Source organism: Pan troglodytes, chromosome 12, assembly GCF_028858775.2.
Source record: "Pan troglodytes isolate AG18354 chromosome 12, NHGRI_mPanTro3-v2.0_pri, whole genome shotgun sequence".
In the NCBI taxonomy this organism is placed as follows: domain Eukaryota; kingdom Metazoa; phylum Chordata; class Mammalia; order Primates; family Hominidae; genus Pan; species Pan troglodytes.
In genome coordinates this window covers 63836273-63859037 of record NC_072410.2, presented here as the reverse complement: position 1 = coordinate 63859037, position 22765 = coordinate 63836273, and the positions used below count along the sequence as shown (strand labels likewise).

General features: G+C 37.6%; 1 long non-coding RNA gene across 1 annotated transcript in view; it reads left to right on the top strand.

The window, feature by feature from the left end:
* The window catches only part of LOC100612368 (uncharacterized), a 564878-nt gene that overhangs the window by 401979 nt on the left and 140134 nt on the right, over positions 1 to 22765 (top strand). Inside the window, exon 3 of the long non-coding RNA XR_001715786.4 lies at positions 19710 to 19886. This is a non-coding gene — a long non-coding RNA (uncharacterized LOC100612368). The remainder of the gene's footprint in view (positions 1 to 19709; positions 19887 to 22765) is intronic.

The following is a 22765-nucleotide window of genomic DNA, read 5'->3' as shown; positions in this document are numbered from 1 at the left end:
TTCTTTCCATTCTTCCCTCCCACCCCTCATTGCATGGCTGTGATCCCAACAAGTCCATGGGGAGTACTGTCAGGCTATTGCTGTTGTTTCCTTAAGTTCCAAAGGCTCTTTAGTCAGCTTGTGGTGAATGCTGCCTGACCTGAGACTCATCCTTTTGGGCAGTAGGCTCTCCTCTGACCCAGGGTAGATACAGAAATGCCATCCAAGAGCAAAGGCCTGGAATTGGGGAACCCAATAGCCCAGTTGGTGTTCTACCCCTCTGTGGCCAAGCTAATACCTCAGGTGCAAGACAAAGTCTTCTTTACTTTGCCCTGTTATTTTCTTGAGGAGAAGGAGTCTCTTTCTATATTTACCGCAGGTTGGAATGTGCTGAGTCTCACCTGAAGCTAGCAAGTCTCAGAGTCTCACCCATGGCCCATGACATACTACCTAGGTATTACTGCTGGTTATCCAGGGCCCAAGGGCTCTTTAGTCAGCAGGTGATGTGTTCTGCCAGGACTGGGTCTTTATCCTCAAGGTAGCACGTTTCCTCTGCCCCAGAGTGTGTCTAGAAATGTCATCCAGGAGCTAGGGCCTCACTACTCTGACTGATGCCCTATCATACTGTGGCTGAGCTGGTATCCAAGATGCAAAAGAAAGTCCTTTTTACTCTTCCTTCTCCTCTCCTGAAATAGAAGGAGGGAACTCTTTTGGAGCCACAAGCTGTGCAACCTGGGGTTGGGGAAAAGATGGCAGAAGCACTGCCTTAGCCACCCCAGCTGGTGTCTCAATAGGACACATATCCTGCAAGTCCACTGGCTCTGAGCCCTGTTCAACACTAGTACTAACCTAGGAGTTACAGTCCTTGTGGCCTAGACTGCCTTTCAAGTTTATTTAGAGATCCAGAGCACTTTAGCCCATGGTGGCAAGGCTTGCTGGAACTCAAGTTCTAGCTGCTGGGATGAGCAATTCCCCTTTGACTAGAGCTTGTTTAAATACTCCCTGTATGGATGGGTGTCAGCTTTTAGCCTGGTTTTGCTTTCTGCTGTTACACGGCAGCACTAAGTTGAGTGCAAGTTCTCACAATTGCTGTGCTCTCCCTCTCCCTAGCACAGAGATTTCTCTGGGATATGCAGCCACTGCCAGAGGATGGGGGAGGGGTGGCATTGGCAATATGAGGTTGTGTTTCCTAATCAGTTCAGTGCTTCTTTCAGTGGCATGAAGTTAAAACCAAGTACTGTGAGTACTCACCTGATTGTCAGTTCTTACGAAGGTGTTTTTTCATGTAGATAGCTGTTAAATTGGTGTCATTGTGGGAGGAATCTTTGGTGGAGCCTTGTTTTCTGCCATCTTGTTCTGCCATCTCTCTTGTTTTGGAGTTGACTCGGACCAAACTGCTCAGATAGCAAAGTCATATGGCTAATAACGATTGTCTTTGTTTCTTATACAAGGGAAGATGGTATTAGTAACTCCAATTAACAGGGTATATGTTGTGTCTTGTCTTTCTGACAGTGGGACTGCCTTTGCCCTGAATTGCCCACACATTCTTTCTCAGTCCCTCTTGTAGCCAATATCAGACTTTGGCTGAAATTAAGCAGTTGGTGGAGAGCAATAGCTATGGATTAACTAAGGGGTCCCTGTGGGGACTGAGGCTAAATACTTTTGTCTCATTAAGCTAGTGTTCTGAAGTGGAGTCACTAAGCATGTTGATCTTCTCATGGATGCCTGTTCCAGCAACTGCAGTCTTTATGGCTACTAGTAAAATTTGTATATCCAGGTAGATTGGAATTGAAGTATTTGTAGCCTTATAGGGTAGAATTATGTACTTTTGTTATTGGTACATAAAATACTGCCATGTATTTCTTTTATATTTGATTTTAACCCTAAAAATCGCAGATTTTAAAATTATTAACATTAACAGAACTTGAGAAAAGTGTATGGTCCTGGTTTGTATTATGTTCATAACAGATTTAAAATAATAGAAAAAATTGCTTGTGCCTGGAAACATGTTTTCTGTCCTGTGCATGGGCTTTTCTCCTTCCCATCCTCTCTACAAAAACCAGAGCTGACAAGACCTGTCGGTGCTTTTATGTAAAGTGAAAGAAATAAGGCTGCTTCTCAGGGAATGTTTCTTTGATTTCCTTTTCTTTTTCAATTGGTCACCATTAATTTTAAACTTTCCTGGCATTTTCTAGGCAATAAGAAGAGGGAAGGGAGGAGCTTCTGGAGGAGGATTCTGGCTCTTCCTGCAAAGTGTTCACAACTGGTTGTCCATTTTGAAACACATTCTGCCTGCATACAAAGAGATCACCACCATCTTTCACATTCAAAGACAATTGACAGTTGGTCCAGTTGCAGGAAATAAGGGTCACAGCAATTTCCATAAGGGGCAGAGTTAATGTGATTCTGGCCACTCTTAATACTGCATGAAAATACCAAGTTTTGTGTAAAAATAATCAGCTTATTGTGCCCACCTATATCACCAGGAAAGGAGAGCCCACAATCTCTTTTTGGAGACCTAAAAATCTAGGGTGGCTAACTCATTTTTATTGGACAGTGGCTTCAAGCTTCTCATTGTCATCCACTTAAAAGGTTTATTGTGAAGCTCATAGCATTTCTCCTGAGCTATTTAGAGTGGAGAGAGTGTTTGGAGGAAGGAAATTGTTTCTTAGGAAATTCCATGTTGTAAATAAATTATTTTTAAAAGGCTATTTAATTTATTTATTTTGGCAAAATGCAATTTTAGTTCCAATGCTTGGAGATATTTGGGGATTCCTGCTTCATGGAAAAACAACAGGACCTCATGGAAGTCTTTTGCTTGTCGGTTTGTTATTTTTCCTTAGATTCCTTTCTTTTTTTGGTATACATGAGCCAGTATTTGCTATGCATTCATCAAATGTTGATGAATAGTGTATTAATTAGGATTAGGTTCAGCTGCTAGTAACAGAAAAAAAATGGCAGTGGCTTAGAAAGAAAAATACATCCTTATCTTCTTTTGACATGAAATTCCGGATGAATGAAGTCCAGGGTTGTTATGGCTGCTCTGCTCCCTCATGATCTTTCATACTCACCACTCCACTACTCCTAGACTAGAGTCCTCAGCCTCATACTATCCTGTGTCACTGATGATGCAGGCTACAAGATACAATAAGGGTGATAAAGAAGAGAACAGAGGAATTTTTTTTTTCTTTGAGAGAGAGTGAGAGAGAAGGGTGTCCACCCTACACTGCTAGGATGCTGTGAAATATAATTTTAATTCTGTGGAGTCCTGAATGAAGATTCTATTGCTATGGAAAAATGGGAGAATATATATTGTAGCATTACTAGCCTTCTCTTTTGCTGTCCATTTCCCTGATTGAGACATACAAACACAGCAGAGGGGATGTAGGGCAGTTCCACCTGTTGTTTCTTCAAGGGGTAGTTTGGAAAACATGGTAGAACTGCCAAACATAATGGAATTAGCTACATGAAGTGCAAAATAAGTTACCATTACATTTGTTCTATGAAACTGTAAAATTTCTAGATGTCGTCAAGTAGAAAATACTGAGCCAAAGAAAACTGTGAGCTGTTCGGCATAGTTCAATTAATGAGTTTTATTTTACCAGGTTGGCATTCTGCATACCTCACTTAAATATGTTTGTTTATGTCAGGACTTGCTATGATTCTATAGCTTTGGACACAAATGTTATACTCTCTTTCAGTAGTTCTCTGTTTTGGCCATGGTAATTTGTGGTTTTATTTGTGGCACCTGAGATTATTTGAAAATTGTATCAACAAATTTTGTTTGTTTCTCTCTTGTAATTTCTTGGTGCCTATGTCTCTTCCTCTCAGTCTTTATCTACAGCTTGTGATCCAGTCTGTTCCATGACTAGTTTACAATTTTTTTGTTTCATTTTGGCTAAACTGGACAAAAGTAATCTGTGGTGTCCCTTGGTCAGGAGAAACAGCAACAGGACGATCAGGACCGTGGACAGCGACACTCAAATTCAGGCTCTAACTCCACACTTCTACAAAAGCTTTGTTTCTGTGTTTGAATGTCCTAACCCTGAGGCAGCAGAGATTCAGGTGAGAGAGTCTGGAAGGGGACAGCAGTAGGGGAAAAAGTGAGGAGTGGCTTCCTATATAGCTCCCTACCCACTTCCTTCATGCTCCTTCACCCTCATCCCCACCTCACCAAGCAGAGAAGTTTCTCTCCTGAACTCCCCAACCTCTAATTAATTTCCAACATCTACCTCTATTACCAAACTTTGGGAAGTATGATAAACTTAAGGTGGTTTCTCATAATTTACTCGGATGAAATTTATTCAACATTTGGGCATCTTACTGGTTTTAGTTTGTTTTCAATTCAAGTGAATGAATGAAGCACAATTCAAATTATTTGATATATTGCCAAGATTAAGAGGAATTCCTGGAACCCTGCGTTACTAACTCTTGTTTGTTGTTGCTCACCTCAAGTGCAACTTGTTCTAATGATTCTGATTCATTCCTTCCACTCCACACTCATTCTTTACATAGTGACACTATAGACCAAATCCTTATTTTGTACATAATTAATTTAAAGCCCAGAAAAATTATATAATAAGCTCAGCTGCAAGGAAGATTCATTCAGGTGCCTTGAGCCTGAGCCCAGTTTTTCACTGGCAGATTTGAGCATAAATTTCTCGTTTTCTGACCCTAGACCCACCACCAATCTGATCTACTCTAACACATCACTTCTTTGAGACATGAACATTAATCAGGTACAAGATGGCTATAAAACATAGTTTATGGTCACCTTGAAAAATTATCTAGCTCAACTACCTCACAGACAGATTTTTCAACCACATTGTAGCTTTTTTATTATTATCTATTACCTCTCACTCTTCCATTTTGCACATCTTCCTTTGAAAATAGAACTTTTGAGTGTCACATGCTGTCTATTCTGAATGAGCAACCTATTCTATCTGTTTGGACTTAGCAGCTGGATTCTGATGAACTATGAACCGAATGCATCCCTTGTCTGGAAGCTCTCATTCAGGTGCCTTGGGCCTGAGCCCAGTTTTCCAGAGCCCCTTCCTTGGGCTCTCTTATTAGATGCATGCCTTGGCTAATGGTGATTAGTACCAATGTGTGACTGTGTGTGCTCACATCTACTCTAAAGCTGACCTAACAGAGACTTTTTGTAAATTTTCCACTTTGGAAAACTCCCAAATGGAAGACTGACAGAACTCTGGGGTAGGCATGATTTAAAAAAAATAAAATCCAAGGAAATTTAAAATTAACACAACATAGTCATTTCACTCAAAAAAAAATCAGTGCAGTGTCCTAGCATGTGTGGTTGTTTTCCTAATTGATCCTCATTTTTGCTGTTTTTTTTTTTTTTCTCTCTCACTCAGGGCCATATCTAACCACATCCACCCAGACTTCATAAGAATGCTGAGTTGTCATGCAAGAGTTTTACCTCACACTGGGGAGATATTAGTTGATAAGATCCACCTTGTTCAGATTTATTGCTTTAGCATATTTCATGCTAAAAATATTTTTTCTACCATCTGCTAAGATTAGCACTCTAGTGGTATAATAAATTTACTCACCCTGTTTCTGTGATATACTTTGGAACCAACTTTATACTTTATTCAGCCTAATTGAAAATAGGATAAGATAAATGATGCACTTTGAGTTTCTCTCTCAGACATACCATTGTTCATTACTTCAACAGAAGATGAGCACATCTGATGGTAATTTTAGTGGTTCAGTAAAACAAAAGTTCCCATGGCAAAAATACAGCATTAGCCACTGTCATCATCCAGTAGGGTCTTGTAAAAAATATTTAATATTGTTGTGCCCTCAAATGAAATATTGTTTTTCATTTAAATACAAAGCTGCTGGCCATCTTTTCAAAACATGCTATGAAAAGAAATATATTTCAGTGGAAATATGGGACTTGGTATTCATTTACATCTGAGGCTCAAACTGAAGGCCAAATTTAGAATTTGATATATTCTTGGCTTATTGGGAAATTTGGATTTCCTTCTCTTATTCAGTCTTCTTAGGCTTGAGTTGTTTAGACCATATTGAAAGAGAAGAAAGAATATGTTAGGTGCTTTTTATGTTAGATTGTTATCGATCCATACCCTTGTGTAGTTTCCTCTAACTTTGATCCTGGGCTTAAACATGAGACTTGTGTTGGCCCAGAAGACCAGTAAATGTGATGCAAGCAGAGGCTTTAAAAATATTTGCAGATTGGGACTTGGAGCAACATTGCCATGTAAAGAAGTACGGTCTGCTGGAAACAGGTGGCCCAGCTGACAGATAGCACCAAGTGCTAGACATGTGAATGAGGCCACCTTAGATTACCCAGTCCTTGTTGAGCCACCAGATAACTATAGCTGCATGAGTGACCCCTGGTAAACTAGCAGAATTCTATAGCTAAGCTCAATCCAAATAGTTGACCCACAAAATAATAAGTAAGTAAACTTTTTATTGACTTATGACTTTAAATTTTTTAAAAAATTAAAATTGTGATAAAATGCACATCAAATTGTCTTAAATATAATTCACAAATGTCCAGGGTTGTTTGTTATGCAGCAATAAATCACTGATGGAATACATAAACCCATTCTCTACTGCCAACAGATAACTTTGTGATTAGGATCGAGGATAATGGAGACACTAAAGCCTAGATGAGGTTGTAGTTATGGCTGGATGGAGGTTGCTAAGGAGACAGAAATGTTCTGGAAGACCAGGAGAAGAAAAAAAATGGGAACAAAAAGTATTGATTATTACTGTTTATAAGCATTATGTGCCTCAGTTTCTTCATCTGTAAAAAGAGGATGATAAGAGCACACCTATCTAATGAGGACTGAATAATCCACATAAATCACCCAAACAGATTTGGTGCTTGGCACAGAGAAATCATGCAATAAGTATAAGCTGTTACCATCCTGGGTAAATACCCTGTTAGCATATGCTTGATCAAGTTGGAGAAAAGTCTCCTTGCAGCCAAGATATTAGTGGCCCATGAAGTGAAGACACAATGAACAAGAGTGATTAGACTTTGTGATTTTGGATTGGTTCACAGGTAATGAGCACGTCATGGCCCACCTGCAGAGAACTGCTTTCAGATTGGCCACTAGACCCTTTCCAAAGTCCTCTGTAAGAAGGTTAGTTTTGAATCAAGGTAACAATGCACTAGAATAAGGTTTTCAAAAGAAACAATTTACTCTTCAAATTACCAATGTGAACTATCTCTATACCTTCAGACACCAGAAAAGAAAACTAATAACACATATTGTAGCAGGAAAAAAATCTTTTTATCCAGTCCTATTTCTGATGCTCAACCATTTCCTCAGTGTAGAAATAACTATCAAAAACTATCAAAAAATTAATGTTATGCAAAATTATTGAAAATAAATAAAATGTAGGTTTTTAAACTTTCTCATCTTAACTATGACAGTCTGGTGACAGGAGATGGCAGGAGTCTGTATTTGAGGATGGGTCTCTGAGCATAAGCATATTCAGCATTTCCTTCCTTCCTTCCTTCCTCTTTTTGTCTCTTTCATTCCTTCCTTCCACTTCCTTTTTTCTTCTTTCTTGTGGGTATTAATGACTAGGAGAGAAGAGGGGTATATGTTTATTAGAATGTTATCATCTGCTGTACCATTTCTGACTTTATCAGTCATTAAAAAGTGAAAGCACCGCCTTTAGCCTTTCTATAGCCTCCGCTTTATTATATCTTCAATTTGGGAAACCTTTGTAGGAGTCAGATAGAAGACCAAATACTGCTTATTTGTAAAAGCAGCACATCACGGTGATCAAGAGACTGGCCGTAAGGTCTAAAAAGGCTGGGTTCAAATCCACACAAAATACTTTCTAGGACTCTGACACCAGGCAGGCTAATTAGTTTCTTTGAGGCTCAGTCCCTATCTGTTAAATAAGGTTAATAATTCTCACCTCAAAAGGTAGTTGAGATGATTAAATGATCTTTATATGCAGCATGAATGGCACATAAATAGTGCTCAAAAAACACTGAGGATATTTATCATTTTCTGTAATAGAACATGCTGGGCTATGTCATGAAATTTTATTCAGCCACCCACTCTGTCCACCTACTCTACATTACTTATGACAAACTGGTGTAGCACAGCTGACCAGGGATAAGGTTAAAACCATGTCCATGCATCAGCACAGACTTCAGTCCCTGCTAGCTTCAAACTTAGGCCCCAGATGCTATCACTTTAACATCTGGGTCTCACTGATCAACAGGCTATATCTATGCTTTTGACCTTTAGCTGGTTTTTCAAATGAAAAGAAGCAGAAGCAACATTTAGAATAATCATGACATGTTATAGTTTGAGAAGACACTAGAGATGATTAGCCCAATCATCTCTAGTTCTTTCTTCAAACGTGTATTATCCAATAGGGTAGCCACTAACCACATGTGGATACTGAGCACTTGGAATATGGCTAATCTGAATTGAAATGTGCCATAAGTGTAAAATATACACCAGATTTTGAAGTCTTGGTATGAAAAATATAAAATATTAAATAATAATTTTGTATTAATTACATGTCAAAATGATAACATTTTGGATATGTTAGATTCAATAAGGTATTAAAATTAATTTTGCTTTCAATTTTTTTAATGTGTCTACTAGAAAATTTAAAATTACATATGGATTCACATTTGCAGCTCACATTGTGTTTTTATTGGGCAGCACTGTTTCAAACAAAACAAATTAGGCATGGAGATGTGAAGTGACTTGCCCAAGATAGCTCAGCTTTCATCAGCAGAACACAGATGTGATTCCAGATCCCTTTGCTAACAGCGTTTCTCTCAACATGCAACCTTCTCCTGCTAAATTTTTTTTTTTTTTTTTTTGAGACTGTAGAGTTGGGTCCCTGAAAACTGAAGTTTCTTTGGAAAACACTGCCAGCGCCTCCTCTGTGACCAGCTGTGCTTTTTTTTCTTTTTCTTTTTTTTATTGCACTGCCTTGGAGACTGTGCTACTGTTATCCATTTCTTGCATCAGTTACAGAAATTGGTATTGTATCTAAAACAATTGCTGTTATTAACAGGTTAAGCTGCTGGGATGTTAAAATAAAGGCTGCCCAGCTTTAGTGCATTTTGTTGTAATCATCTCCCAGATGCCTTGTCGGAAATCAATTCAAGTTCAAAACTGGCTGGAATTGGGAGGTCAAGGCTTTGGCAGACTAAATATTTTATCTTCTGCTCATGTCTGGAGCTTTTAAAGATGTGGACTGGGGGCTGTTTTCTCATACCCCATCTGGACAAAGATGATTGGCTTTGCCATTTTGCCCAGGTTAGGACAAGGTTAAAATCAATTATAATCAATTATTAAGAGTCTTCTGTGGCTGCATTGCTTAAAAGGGGATTTTAAAAGTTTCTCAGTTCTGAAACATGCATATCTTAGTTGCTACTGGAGATGTTGTTATTCTAGAATGTCAAATATAGATGTTATCAGCATCAAGAATAAATGCGAAGAATTTCTACTTCCTATTTCCTTGATACCTATGTTTCAGGATAATGAGAAAAGCCTAGAAAGATTGAGATAATCATCATTCCTGCACCAAGTTGAAAAATTTTGTTACCTTCTTATATGTGTTAGACTATTGTAGCTATTTATTATTTGGTTACATTGTCAAATGATTTCTTAGGAATTTACTGAGATGCTCTCTGCAGTTATGTGATCATTTGCTGTGTAAATGCACATGTAACTCCTCAATCTAAGGTAGGTTCAAAGAATCATAGATTTGTAATTGCATAGTAATTTTAAGACAAGCTAGATACAGCCCTACATTTTATGATAAGGAAACTGAGGCTTGGATAATTTAAATGACTTCCCCTAATTCTTTAAGCTATCCAAAGGGAGAATTGTATCTCTTAGTTCCTAAAAGCATGTGTGGTCCCTAAACATTCAAAGGAATATTTTCATTTTATACAATATTTTCATACACTTATGATTTTCTTCACAATGATTTGAGAAAAAAAAGTGTTCATACAAAATGAATATCATTCTGAACCTTAGACCAAGACATGAACTCAATAAACAGAATATAATTTTAAAGTGTTCTCAAAAGGTCACTTAGCTTTATCCTTCATCTCATTTCCCATGAATGGAAATCCCTTGTATTTTCAGGTTTAATACAGACCCAGTAGCTGAGGGTTCAAAATGCTGCCAGAAAAAACATTCCATTTTATTTACAGTCTGTTTAGAAGGAAAACTCCAGCAAATATACCATAATTTCTCTGTAGACATGTTCAGTACCAGTTATTGAATGGTGAGTGTGGACTATGTTCTTTGCTGGTATAGGAGGAGCCTGGCATTAACAAACACTGACATATTTTCATAGCAAGTTCCTCATCCTTGTAATATACTGAAAAACAACAAAACAAAAACTTGCTATTTCTAATTTGAGGGAAAAAACCTCATGGATTTATTGGGGGGCATACGATTGAATTTTAACACTTGCTCATCTCTCCATCAGCAAAATAAAGTCCCTTGTATTGCTTGCTTACTTTCCTCCAGCTCATGTTGGCAATAGAACTGAAGTATAATACATGTAAAGCATTTGAAGAAACTAAAGTTAGAAGGTCACAGGTAGGGCCGTAGGAATCCTACTCGTGTAGAAATCAATGCAACACTACATAGCGGTGGTGAGAACACAGCTTGGGCCCAGACAGACCTGGTTTTGTGTCTGATTCCATCCTCACTGACTGTTTGGCCATAGACTGGTTACTTACCTTCTTTAGCTTCAAATTCTTCCCGTGAAAAATGGGGGTTTCAATTATGCTTACCTCATGGAGTTGTTTGAAGATTAAATGAGAAACTACCTGAAAAAGACTTATAAAGCTTGGTGTACAGTCAGCTTTCAATATATCTAAACTATAATGATGACAAATTATCACCGCTTATAATGGTAGCCTCAGTAGCAGCAGCCACAGTGGTAATATGTATATTCCTATTTCTAACATTGTATTATTTTCTTTGGGAACCATATGTACACATACAGGATAGAATTGCTTCAATGTCTGTTCAGATCCAAAGTTCTGGGTGAATTTTTTCACCTTGGTTTATTTCACAGCAACACAATTCATATGACTGAACCCTTCAAACCTTTCTCTGCTGAAAGAATGCATTGTTCATTTGGATCATTGGTTCGATTCTAAGAACAGTTTATTCACTGCATGTGCACAGAAAACCCAATTCTGATATTCCAAGTGCTAATTAATTGGTAGAAATTTTTACTCTTTCTTTCTGCATTCAATCTAAGTTTGTAGCACATTGTATTAGAACAAGCTTTTAAAACCTTTGAAGCCCGCCCCGTGGGCAGCATGATGCCATGGTTAAAGGATATGTCAGGGTTACGGAGTAAGACGGACTAGGGAGTTTTGTCACTTACGGGCTGATCCTTAGCAACGTCCATTCACCGAACTGAGCCTCTGGTTCTTCATCTGTAAAGCAGAGAGGATAATACTTACTTCCTAATATCATTTTGGGTGTCAAAATTAATACAATGCAAGTAAAATTCTTATCACAATGCCTGAGACATGACATGTTCTTCTTAAGTGGCGACTACTATTTAAATTTTTACGTTCTATATTTATACAAGTCATAAAATGTGGTATTTATTTCAGGGCAGTGAATAAACATTCAGATTATATCCATTCATTCATAGTGTCAGTCCACAAATGCTGATTGATTGATAACTTATCTGTAGCAGATACTGTGCTACAGCTGCAGGAAATTGGTGAGCAATAGAAACGTTCTTAGAAAAGAAATAGTACAGCTCTGGGGGAGTGTGGCGAGAGAGAAAAACTAAACGAGTAATTTCAGTAAATTAATTATAGCATCATTGCTTATTAATTCCCATTGGACTTGGTAGCTACTTTGGCTTGTCTCACTGTAGCTAACAGCTCAGATCAGGCTCTGGAATCTCTGGATTTCAGGTACACATACTTTGCTTCCAAGTTATGCAGACCTTTGCCCTTTGTTTACATAGCTCCTTCATCCAAACATCTCAAGCACTTAAAATTGGCCCAGTAACTCCCTAACTTACAAGGGAAACTAAAAATGTACTCTACCTGTTAGAGTGTTGACATAGTGGCAGATAAAGAAGCTCGAGAAAACTACCCTGTGTTTTCAAAGGTACCCAGTGATGTCCTGTCCTCTATTTTCCCTTGCCTGGGTATAGTTTCTTCTTAATTGGTTTTGCATCTGATAAGATGAACATTGAACATTTGCAGTATGTTTGTCGTCTGTTGCCAATTACAAGCTACTGATCTTCAGCAGGGCCTGCCATCTTTGCATTCAGCACAGCCTTCCCCCATTCTATTTGGATCTACTGGCTTAGTACCAGATATGGAAGCGTATGAAAAAGTAAAGGAGAATAAATAATCCTGTGTAGTTTTCTTGGAGCAAAAATGTTTCGGAGGAATGAGTACCCCAGAGGTCCCCTATTTCCTTTACCTTTGTGAAAGGAACACCCTATGCTTTAAATAATGATTCATGCGGTATGCACCACATCCAAAGAGTAAACGCAGAGATGAAAGCTTCTATTTATTCTGTACAGTGAAAATAGAAATCTGGAAACAGCATCTGCTTCTCATTTAAATGTATTTTTTTCTAATTATTTAGATGTATAGAGGCATCAAGCCAGGTTTCAATCAACAAGAAAGGTCTTGTGCTATCTAAACAAAATCTTATGCCTGAAGCCACTGGTCATAACACTTAAAATGGCTTAAACAGGGCTTTTTATGCAAAGTAGTTGTATAGCATGGGTCATGAACAAATATGTTATTTTTGCTTAAAATGTAATCTGAATGTATGGAGAAATATTGCTAGAAATATATTTCCTGATCCCTAAAAATAGCAGGTAATTAACCTTGGCTCAGAGTCACCTTACCTTTTGAAGAATAAATCCTGGAATCATGACTTTTGTGTCTTGTTTTTAGTGGAGAAGAAAAAAGACTAGAGCTATGGATGATTTGATTATATGGATTAGTTATTAGGAGCATTTAAAAGAATGCAATTTTTCAAATATCAACTTATATAATTATGGCTCCCACAATTCCACGACTCATAAAATAGGAGACTCAAATAAAGAAACTCTGGTTTTCAGAAACTCTGAAACTATTCACAATTACCCATAGGTGAATAAATATACCATAAAATTTAGAAGAAAAAGGAATCAGACATTTTGACGAAAAGGGTCCTGAGAACCAACAAGCCTTTTTAACATCTGGATGTGGGAGCCCAGCCCGTGTGGTAGACCTGCAACTTCCAGAGAGGTTTGCTCTGCACAGATGATCCCACAGTAACGATGAAGATAGAAGCAAAGGAGTGTTTGAATGAGGACAAGAGATGGCTGGCCCAAATTGGTTTAGAAATGGTATTTGCAAGGCACTGTTAGAAAATGAAGCTACCCCTTCATTTTGGGTTAACCCCTTCTGTTTACCCCTTCCCTCCATGAAGACAAGGCTTTTAGTATTTTTTTTTTACTTTTTTTTTTTCTATTCTTAGGTACACTTAGAACTGTTTCTATGTACAGTTCTAAGCTCAGATTGACTTAAGAGAAGTTGATCTCCTGTCTCCTAATTATTCTCCATGTCAACTTCTGGCTGATTAGAACTAGAGGCTGAAAGGATGTTGATTTGGGGGAAAACTGTATTTTCTGTTATTTTTCAGATAATTTTTAGTCTGCTCTGTAGATGTAAATTGAAAATATATTTTTTTTCCTTTTTAAACTTTCTCTCTCTTTCTCTCTCTCTCTCTCCGGCTTGCCTACCATACCTATTTTAGTCTCATTTTACTAGCTCTCCAACCTACTGCACTCATGACCTTCTCTGATATATGATAATTGAATTTAGGACAAGAGTTTACATTTTTATATATTTTTTATGATTTATAACCTGCCTAATTTCGAAAAGGATTTGAGGCAGCAAGAGTAAATGGCACTGGGAGTTACATGGATATTTTTACCCTGCATTTGGCCCATTTTCTTTTAGGCTGCATACATTTCCATAACTCTGAACAAGGATCATGTTTGGATGACCTTTTGTCCAGGGTAGAATTCACAGATTTGCAGAAGGTAGGAAATGAATACCTCAGTATTTACAAAATCACCAGAGGCACATTTGAATGAATTAAATATTTCTACTATTCCAGTTTTGATAATGGTACTAATTATATTGTTTGGTACTTAAGAAATGTTTCCTCTTCTGGAGGGGGAAGAGGTGGGGAAGATTTAAAGTACCTCTTGGATTGCTGTGTGACTTTGGGAAAATCACTGATTACTCTGAGTTCACCATTCCATGTCTGTTAAATGGGGATAATAAACCAACAGCATGTTTATTATGAGGTCATTGTGAGGATCAAATGAGATAATGTACCTGTAAAAGCTTAGAAAACAATAAGTCACTATGTATTATGCAGTCAGTGTGGGCGAATGCTTTATTTACTTCCGTCTCAGCCTCATACAGTGAGCCTTATACAGTGAGAGAGACCAGGCCCTAGCTCTTCCGGATGCTCTAGGAAAAGTGCTTCATTGTGTTTGGGCTTTATTTATTGAATGCATTTGAATGAGTGATCATTCTAAGAGCAGAAAGTCATTCAATTTGATTTCACAATAGGGTGATGGGTGAGCCTGGAAACTACATTCTCAAATGCATTATCCCCGAACACAGGAAACAAAACCACTTTTTAAAAGTGACTCATCTTTAATATCTCATAGCAGTTTTGAAATACTTCATTCATTCATTTTTATAGCAAACTCTTAATTGAGAATGTCATTAACCACTTTGCAGAGAGAGGCAATCATGACCTGAAAAATTAAGTGGAGTAATTTACAAATAGGCTTTTGTTTCGCTAGGTTTTTGCTTATTCAGGACTTGCCTTTAGATTATTTTAGCAACATATGCTCCCCTTTCCCCACCCCATTGGCAGTATGTATTTTGGGTGTCTGATACATACTGAAAATGAAGAACAGTTTTCGTATGTTGCTTTTTCCTGGTCCACATTGGAGAGTCCTTCTGACCCTTTTATTCTCAAAATCAAACACTATCATTTTCCTTCTTCAGAACATTTTATCTTCTCACCTTACTGTGTGTCAAAATTTCTTCCCATGTGGGCCAGACAAGTATGTTATGAATGAATGAACATTGGGTCCACTTCCAGCTTTTCTCTGTGAAACCAACTTTGACTGAAGTCCACAGTGAATTTCCTCTCTTAATTTCCTTACAATTCATAGTCTCAATAATTTAGCCCTTTAAAAAATATATTCCCTTTCCCTTCTTTTAAAAATATTTTGTCCCTTCTCCTCCCTGCCCTGACTGTATTAGAAGCTATCTGCAGAGGGCTGACTTCTAAGTCAGATAAACTAGAATGAAAGTACTGCCATTTACTAGTTGTGGCATCTGAGGCACCTGGGGATGATAATAATAATAATTACTTTATAGGGTTGTTGAAGGGGGTAAAAGAGGTAGGTTATATGAAGCATAAAACATATTATATGGGCTCATTAAATTCTTGTTCTGAGATTAATTTACTGATTCTTTTCTAAGGAAAGCTTTCTTTTTAAGGAGTGGAGGGAGAGAAAGACCTCTCCTTTTTTAAAACCAAGGACACATGTCCCCAGTTTTTGTCCCCCAAACTTATGGCCCCTTAAACTATTGAAGATTTTGTGAACTTTCATTTAATTTCATTCTTGAAGCTTAGTCAATTGTTTATTGCTTTCAGATCATTTTTCTTAACAGACATTAATTGAGCTCCTATTATGTGTCAAATACTGTACTTGACACAATGAAGAAAATTTCTATTAACTTCTAAAATCCCTGTCTGCAGATCTGTGAAATAATTTTTTATGCCATGGATTCATACAGTGTTCTTCCTTTCCCCATGTTCCCTATATGCCATCTTAAAAATTAAACTTGGGCAAGGGAAGAAAATATCTATGGAGAGAACCCAGTGGATTATAGCATTCAAAGTTACTTTCAACAGGCTGAACACCTAGGATACTGTTTGGGCAAGGTATGAGCCATGCCCAACTCATGTCATCCTATAGCTATTATGCTTACATTAACACATTGTTGTATACAAGTAACTATGCCTTACATCACATCATTTGATCCCCTTTGTCTTTATTATTAATAGATGTAGATCCACCACTTTAACTCATAGTCACCATAGTTTACCCCATTTTAAGTTTGTACATGCAATCCATTTAGCCATAAAACACATTATTCCAAAAGCAATATTTAGCTAGTCTAACAGTATTAACAGTCTACCACCAAAAATTCCTGACAAATTTGTTATTGTACAGGTCAGAGCATTCATAGTTTCTAACTAGGATAAAGCAGCTTACTTAGATTTACAAGACAAAAACAAAGCTGAAACAAGTTTGCCTTGATGATACCAAAAACTCAGTAATTGCTTTTCTCTTCCCACTTGTAGTAATGGATAGCAAACGGATTATTATTGACATTGGTAGTTTCATCGAATTTTCAAATTGGGAGATACCAGCTAGTCACTTGTTCTTCAAATTGTGGTTTATGAGCCTGCAGCATTGGCATAACATAGGAGCTTGTTTGGAATGCAGAATCTCAGGCCCGCCCTAGAGCAACTGAATCAAGATCTGTATCTTCACAAAATACCCAGGTGATTTTTACACTCTTTAAATTTTTTGAAGCGCCATTCTAATCCACCTTCATCTCTGTCCTCCTTTAAGAAATGAGAAAGTTCACACTCAGAGTTAGTGTAGAGCTAAAATTAGAACCTCAGCCCCCTGACTCCAAGGTTACTGCTCTCTTCTGTGCTCAGAGCAACCTCAATAGCTTCTGAGTACAGTGTGGAAGTGAGTGACCCTTGCCCACCACTTGATGTTTGGTGGTCTAGTAAAGTAGACTGCAAGATTAGAGAATCACCTTCTCTTTAACCCCCATTCCTTTTCTGTGAGAAACTATTTGGCTTATCACCCCCTATGGCCTAAATCCTCCCAAAGAAGAGTGAAGCTTTAATGAGGCTAGAACCCTCTTATTGTCTTGAATTTTAGATGTTTGTCAGCATCTATGATAGGAATTCTTTCCCTAACTCACAGTTCATGGTTGTATAGTGCATCTCCATTCATACGAGGAGGATAGAAAAAGCTGAGCCAAACCCTGTTAACAAAAGAGTCCCCTGAAGGGCTATAATATTGCTCAGTGGTAATATCATCCCTATGCATTTTATCTTATACATGAAATCTGGACTAATTATCATTTTCTCATACAGTACATTTTAGACCATTGTGTTTTTGTGTCCCTGCCTAGTTCATTAAGCAGGGTTTTACGGCTCCTCCAGTAACAGAATCGCTATTGACACTTTCATTAGACCCATAATTCAAATGCTTGTCTGCCTTCCAAATGGAAGCCTCTGAGTCCAGAACCACAATCTGGCCACCAACCGTATGTTGGCTTTTAGAACTGTCATAAACTCATCATCACATTCAAGTTCTTGAAGGGTCAAAATCTGCTTTCTTGGTGAACTGTCTTCATCCAACAAACAGTCAACGTGTTCTCCAGGAATAGTCAGCCAATTTTTCTCTGTCGCTCTCTGAAAACTCTTCCAGACAGTTCTCAGTGTGGTATGACTATAGCACAAATAATCAGTGTCCACATTTAAATATTAATTCTCTTATTTATTCATTCATTCAATTATTTTTACAATTTAAGACCAATATACCAAATATTATGGCAGTTGCTGTAGTGATTTAAAGATGAATAAGATGGTGTCTGCCTTGGGGTTTCTTATCGTCAGAAGATATGTATATAAATCACTATGTGAAAGATTTTACTTCTAAGTTGCCAACAGTTGGAACGGCGATGATTGTAGATTTCTTTGCTCTAACTAATGGCTATTATCAACACTGGTTCTTTACCAGTGGTTCAAATGGAAATAGACTTGACTAGACTAAGTAGAACTATATATATATGAAATATATCACAGAATATAATCTTAGGAGCAAATGAAGCCAATTCCCCAGTAATACAGCTGATGGGCATTAGAGAGAAGGTGGGATCGGATCAGAGACAGCAGTTGCTTTAGTGATCACAAAAAACAGTCTTTCATTATCAGTAGGATTTTGATTTTCTCTCTAAAAATGTTCAAGAAGTTCAGTGAAAATATTTGATTTAGTTTACAATAAACTTTTTAGAGGTGCCTCCTAGACATCAAAAATTTTTGCTTTTGGCTGAGCACAGTGGCTCATACCTGTAATCCCAGCACCATGGGAGGATGAGGTGTGTGGATCAATTGAGGTCGGGAGTTCGAGACCAGCCCGGCCAACATGGCAAAATCCCATTTCTACTAAAAATACAAAAACTAGTTGGGGGTAGTGGCACATGTCTGTAATCCCAGCTACTGGTGAGGCTGAGGCAGGAGAATCGCTTGAACCCAAGAAGCAGAGGTTGCAGTGAGCCAAGATTGTGTCACTGCACTCCAGCCTGGGCAATAGAGCAAGACTCTGCCTCAAAATAAATAAATAAATTATACTTTTAATTTTTGCAGAAGTAAATATCTTGAGCAGGAAGTCTGAGCAGATTATATACCATCAGTGTGCAAGAGAAGATTTTCACCTTTACAGAAGACTTTTAGCGATTTAATTAAACAGAAAATTGTAGATCATATTTTTAAATGTACAATTAGATATGTTTGGTTTAAACGACTGCTGACTGGGTACTGTGGTTTTGCTTTCTGTCCAATTAGATCAGAGAGAAAAAAAATTGTTTTTGGGTCCTTTCATCTTCCTTACATCTATGCCTAAAAAAAAAAAAGAAAAAGAAAGAAAGAAAGAGAGGAAAAAATGGAAAAGACAAAAGTATAGGCTGGTGCCATTTATTCAAGTCTTTTCATAGGTTTTGACTTTACCTGAGCACACACATTGGATTACCTACCTCATTAGCTTTCTTCCAACCAAACCCAGAGCCTCTTTCCTGAAGTGGAAAGGTCCTTTTCTAGAGTGGACTCAGACTGTTAAGCAGAGGAAGTGTGTGAGGCTGGACTCCACTGCTCGTTGGAGTAATGTGGCTTCGTTTTGCAGTAATATTGCTGTGCTATTGAAAAATGACTTCAGTATTCTTCTCAGTGCATTTCATTCTACCACATGCACTTTCATAAACATGTCCAATCACGTGATGGAGGTCAACAACAGTGTGGGGTTTAGAAATTGTTGCTTGGAAATCACACTCACTTAAATACCTGAATCTGTTCATCAGCCATGCCATAGCTTATTCCAAGCCTGTGCAGAAGAGTGATTTGCAATCGCCTTGCTTTTCATTTCAAGTAGCATCACTCACTTTAAGCCAGATATTCAGGCCTCTTCAGAAGCCTCCAGGGTGAAGGACAAGTAAGAAGAAGCTTATTGAATCTTTCACAACTGTGGCCAGCTACATCTACTCCTGCATCAAACTCAGTACATCTTTCTTTGGTGTTTTATTTCAAAATCACTTATTCTTCCTTTTACGTGACAAATAATAGAGATTTTGCCACACAGTTTCAGGATCCAGATGGCTCTTTTGTGGTTCTATACATTTAATTGATCACTATCCAGGTTGAAGTCTGAGCCAGAATGTCTGGGATGGAAGAAGAGGACATAATGTTTATTTTTGCCAATCCTTCTTTGAGTTATCTTCTCTCATCGTCTATAAACTCAGGTTGCATAACTACATTCTGTTTTTTTTTCTTTTTCACTTACAGAGACTTACCAATTTGGGATTCTTCCAGGAGCTGAAAACTGATTACAAATATGAAACAGATTTCACTACAGGACTTGAACCCTACATTAAAAAACAACAAGCTCCCCAAAATAATTGAAAAAGATCTTCACCAAAGAGTAGCTGCAATGTGAATGGCAGGATATGAAGCAAGTAAGAGGTAAATTTTGTATGAAAACATCTTTTCTTTATGGCCAGATATATAGAAAATATTCATATGGCCTTAAGGTAATATTCTTTCTCAGGCAAAGGTCAGAGGACAGAGGGTCTTTTATATAATCAGCAAAAAAAAAAAAAAAACAAAAAACAAACAACAAAAAAAAACTGAATGATCCGGCCTATTCTGGGCCTGTCTGTCTAGCTATCAATTATAGAAATATTGCAGAATGCCAGATTCTTTCTAAAAACATTATTTCGGAGGAGTGGGCTTGCTTAGTAAAGGAAACATCCTCCACAAAAAGCATCTGTGGGAACATTTGATAATTTATTATGCTTCAGAAATTCTGGTGCACCATCTTGAAAACCTACCTCCTGATTACAAAGGATCAAATAAGGAGCAAAAGGCAATAAAGCCTTTAAATCCTTTTTATCTTGTTGTTTGAGGAAAAAAAATAAAGAAAGTGGATTGGGCTTCCCAGAATATAAAAAGATCATCTGGAGTAGGTACTTGCCATCTTAGCTTTTTTCAGTAAGAAAAGAGGGAAAAATGAATATGTACGTGTGTGTGTTTATACATACACATATACACATACATTGTGTGCGTATATATATATTTACACCTGCAGTTAATATCTCAGTCTCAGTTGTTTCTCTCTTCTGGCCTATTAAATAATTTCTGGCTTCATCTTTTCTGTCCTGCCTGGAAGGGCCTATGAGTTGCCAGATTCATTCTGGGGCTTGTATGAAGCAGAATCTGAAGAATTGGGAAAGAATAGAAGGAACAAAAGCCATGGTGTCCTACTCTCATGAGGAAAGCAGTGAGTTTGGAATATAGCAATGAAAGGCATTCAATCCTCCAGAATAAAAAGGCAGAATGGGGGTTGGGTGGCTAATACCCGAGGTGTAAGTGTGGAGAGACTCCAGTGAGTGAGGATGTGGCATGAGAATTCTAGGAGATGGTGGGAGTGATTTGGGGAGAGATGATGGAGTTTGAACAGTGAACATGTGAGCTCACAGAGTGAGCTATTCACAAAAGCAGGGTATTAGAAAATGAGAGATGATGGGAGGTATTAATAGTAATTGCCATGGACTGTATTTTTGGCTTTCCTTTATTTCTTCGATGAATGAGTAAAGGATAGAATCCCCCAATTTTCAATGAAATGTCACTTCAGGTCTGAACACATGGGTGCAGCCTTTGATAAGGTTTCACCCACAAAGCAAATATCTCACTGGGTACTCTGGCAATGGGATTCTTTTTAAAAGAAATCATAGTGTCTTCTCAATGCCTAAGCCTCTGCTTGACCACTGGTTTTCCAGTTCTCTTCATATGGCCTAGTTTTATAAAGTACAGAGCTGAGAAGGAGCTGCCCTCAGCTTTAGCCTTGGAGGAATCACAAACTAGTTGCAGGACCCCAAGTCACTCATCTAAAGTAATGACGTGCTCTAATTAGGGATATGGGACTAGGGAGTCACAGATTTTGCACAGGTTATTTAACCTTCTTCAGGCATTGTTTCTTGTATCTATACAGTTGAGACATTAGAAGAATCTCCCTTGTGGGTTTTTTTTTTTTAATTAAATGCTGTATGCAACGCTTCACAGTACTAAGCTCAACCAATATTAGCCACCATGGTTACAGCTGCTAGGATTATTATTGGTGGTGGCAGCGTTGTTAATCCCTGGCCCTCAGTTTCCTCATCTTTAAAATGAAAGGATAAGATAAAACTTCCTCTCTGCTCCCTTCCAGCTCTAAAAATACTTTCCATAATTCCTGAGTTTAGGAACACCTCCCACAAGAAACAGGCAATGGGCCACGAGACAACTCGTTTTCACCCTAAGTCTCTTACAAATATTCAGGTTATTTTAAAACGCCACTCCCTGGAGAGGGCCCAAGATTTCATTTAACATGAGCTTTGCCAACTTCAGTATCTTGCTCAGTACTACTTGCATACTTGTATTACTGAATAAGAAAAAGGGTTGGATTTTTTTTTTCTCTTTCCATCTATCACTGAACCTACTTGAACTACTTTCAATTTATCCTGTAGGTATGGCGACACTAGTTAGTAGTTCTGCCATTTACAAAAAAAAAAGATATTCTCAAAAGTATATTTTCCTTTTCCTTTTTTTCCTCCACCCTCTTTTTCCTCTTTTTTTTTTTTTTTAAAGAAGATATTAAAACCCTAGTTCTTCTGTGAGAGGAAACAGACCATCTCTTTCAAAGGCTTTTAGGCTATTTCTGCTCTTTCCTTGATTTGCTTGGTAGCATCTTGGCCACAGGAATACAATACTGATAGAGTTGTTGATTGGTCCTAGAATATATCACAGTCCCTAAATACATGAAATTAAAAAAAGAAAAAAGAAATCAACATGGTTCTGAAAGGAAGGTAGTTAAAATTCAGAAAGAGAGATTCTTTAATTAACTTAATAAAATTACTAATGGAAGCATTTTAACTGCTAAATTTAATTTACTTGTCAAGATATCAGGCTACAAAGAGGAGGGAAGAGTAGGAACTCTGCTTCCCATTATGATGTTCTCTATTATAGAATAAATTTGCTTAAAATGAAATATATCACCAAAAGCCATCAATGACATCTTAATTTGGAACAGCCAGTTGAAAAGTAATTAGACTATGAAGCAATCAGTTCTAGTAAATCAGTGTTTCCCTTTACATAAACATACATTTTTTTTCCTATTTATATACAGGCAAGACTAGACTTTCAGGTAGTAGGCAAGCAAAGAAGCGGATTCTTTTGGCTGTCGGTGTTTCTACTTTACATTACCAAGCTGTCAAAACAAAATGTTTTATGATAGGATTAAAAAATGTATAAGCATCTGATTTGATTTAGTGTTTATATTTATATGTTGAACTGAGGAGAGTTTG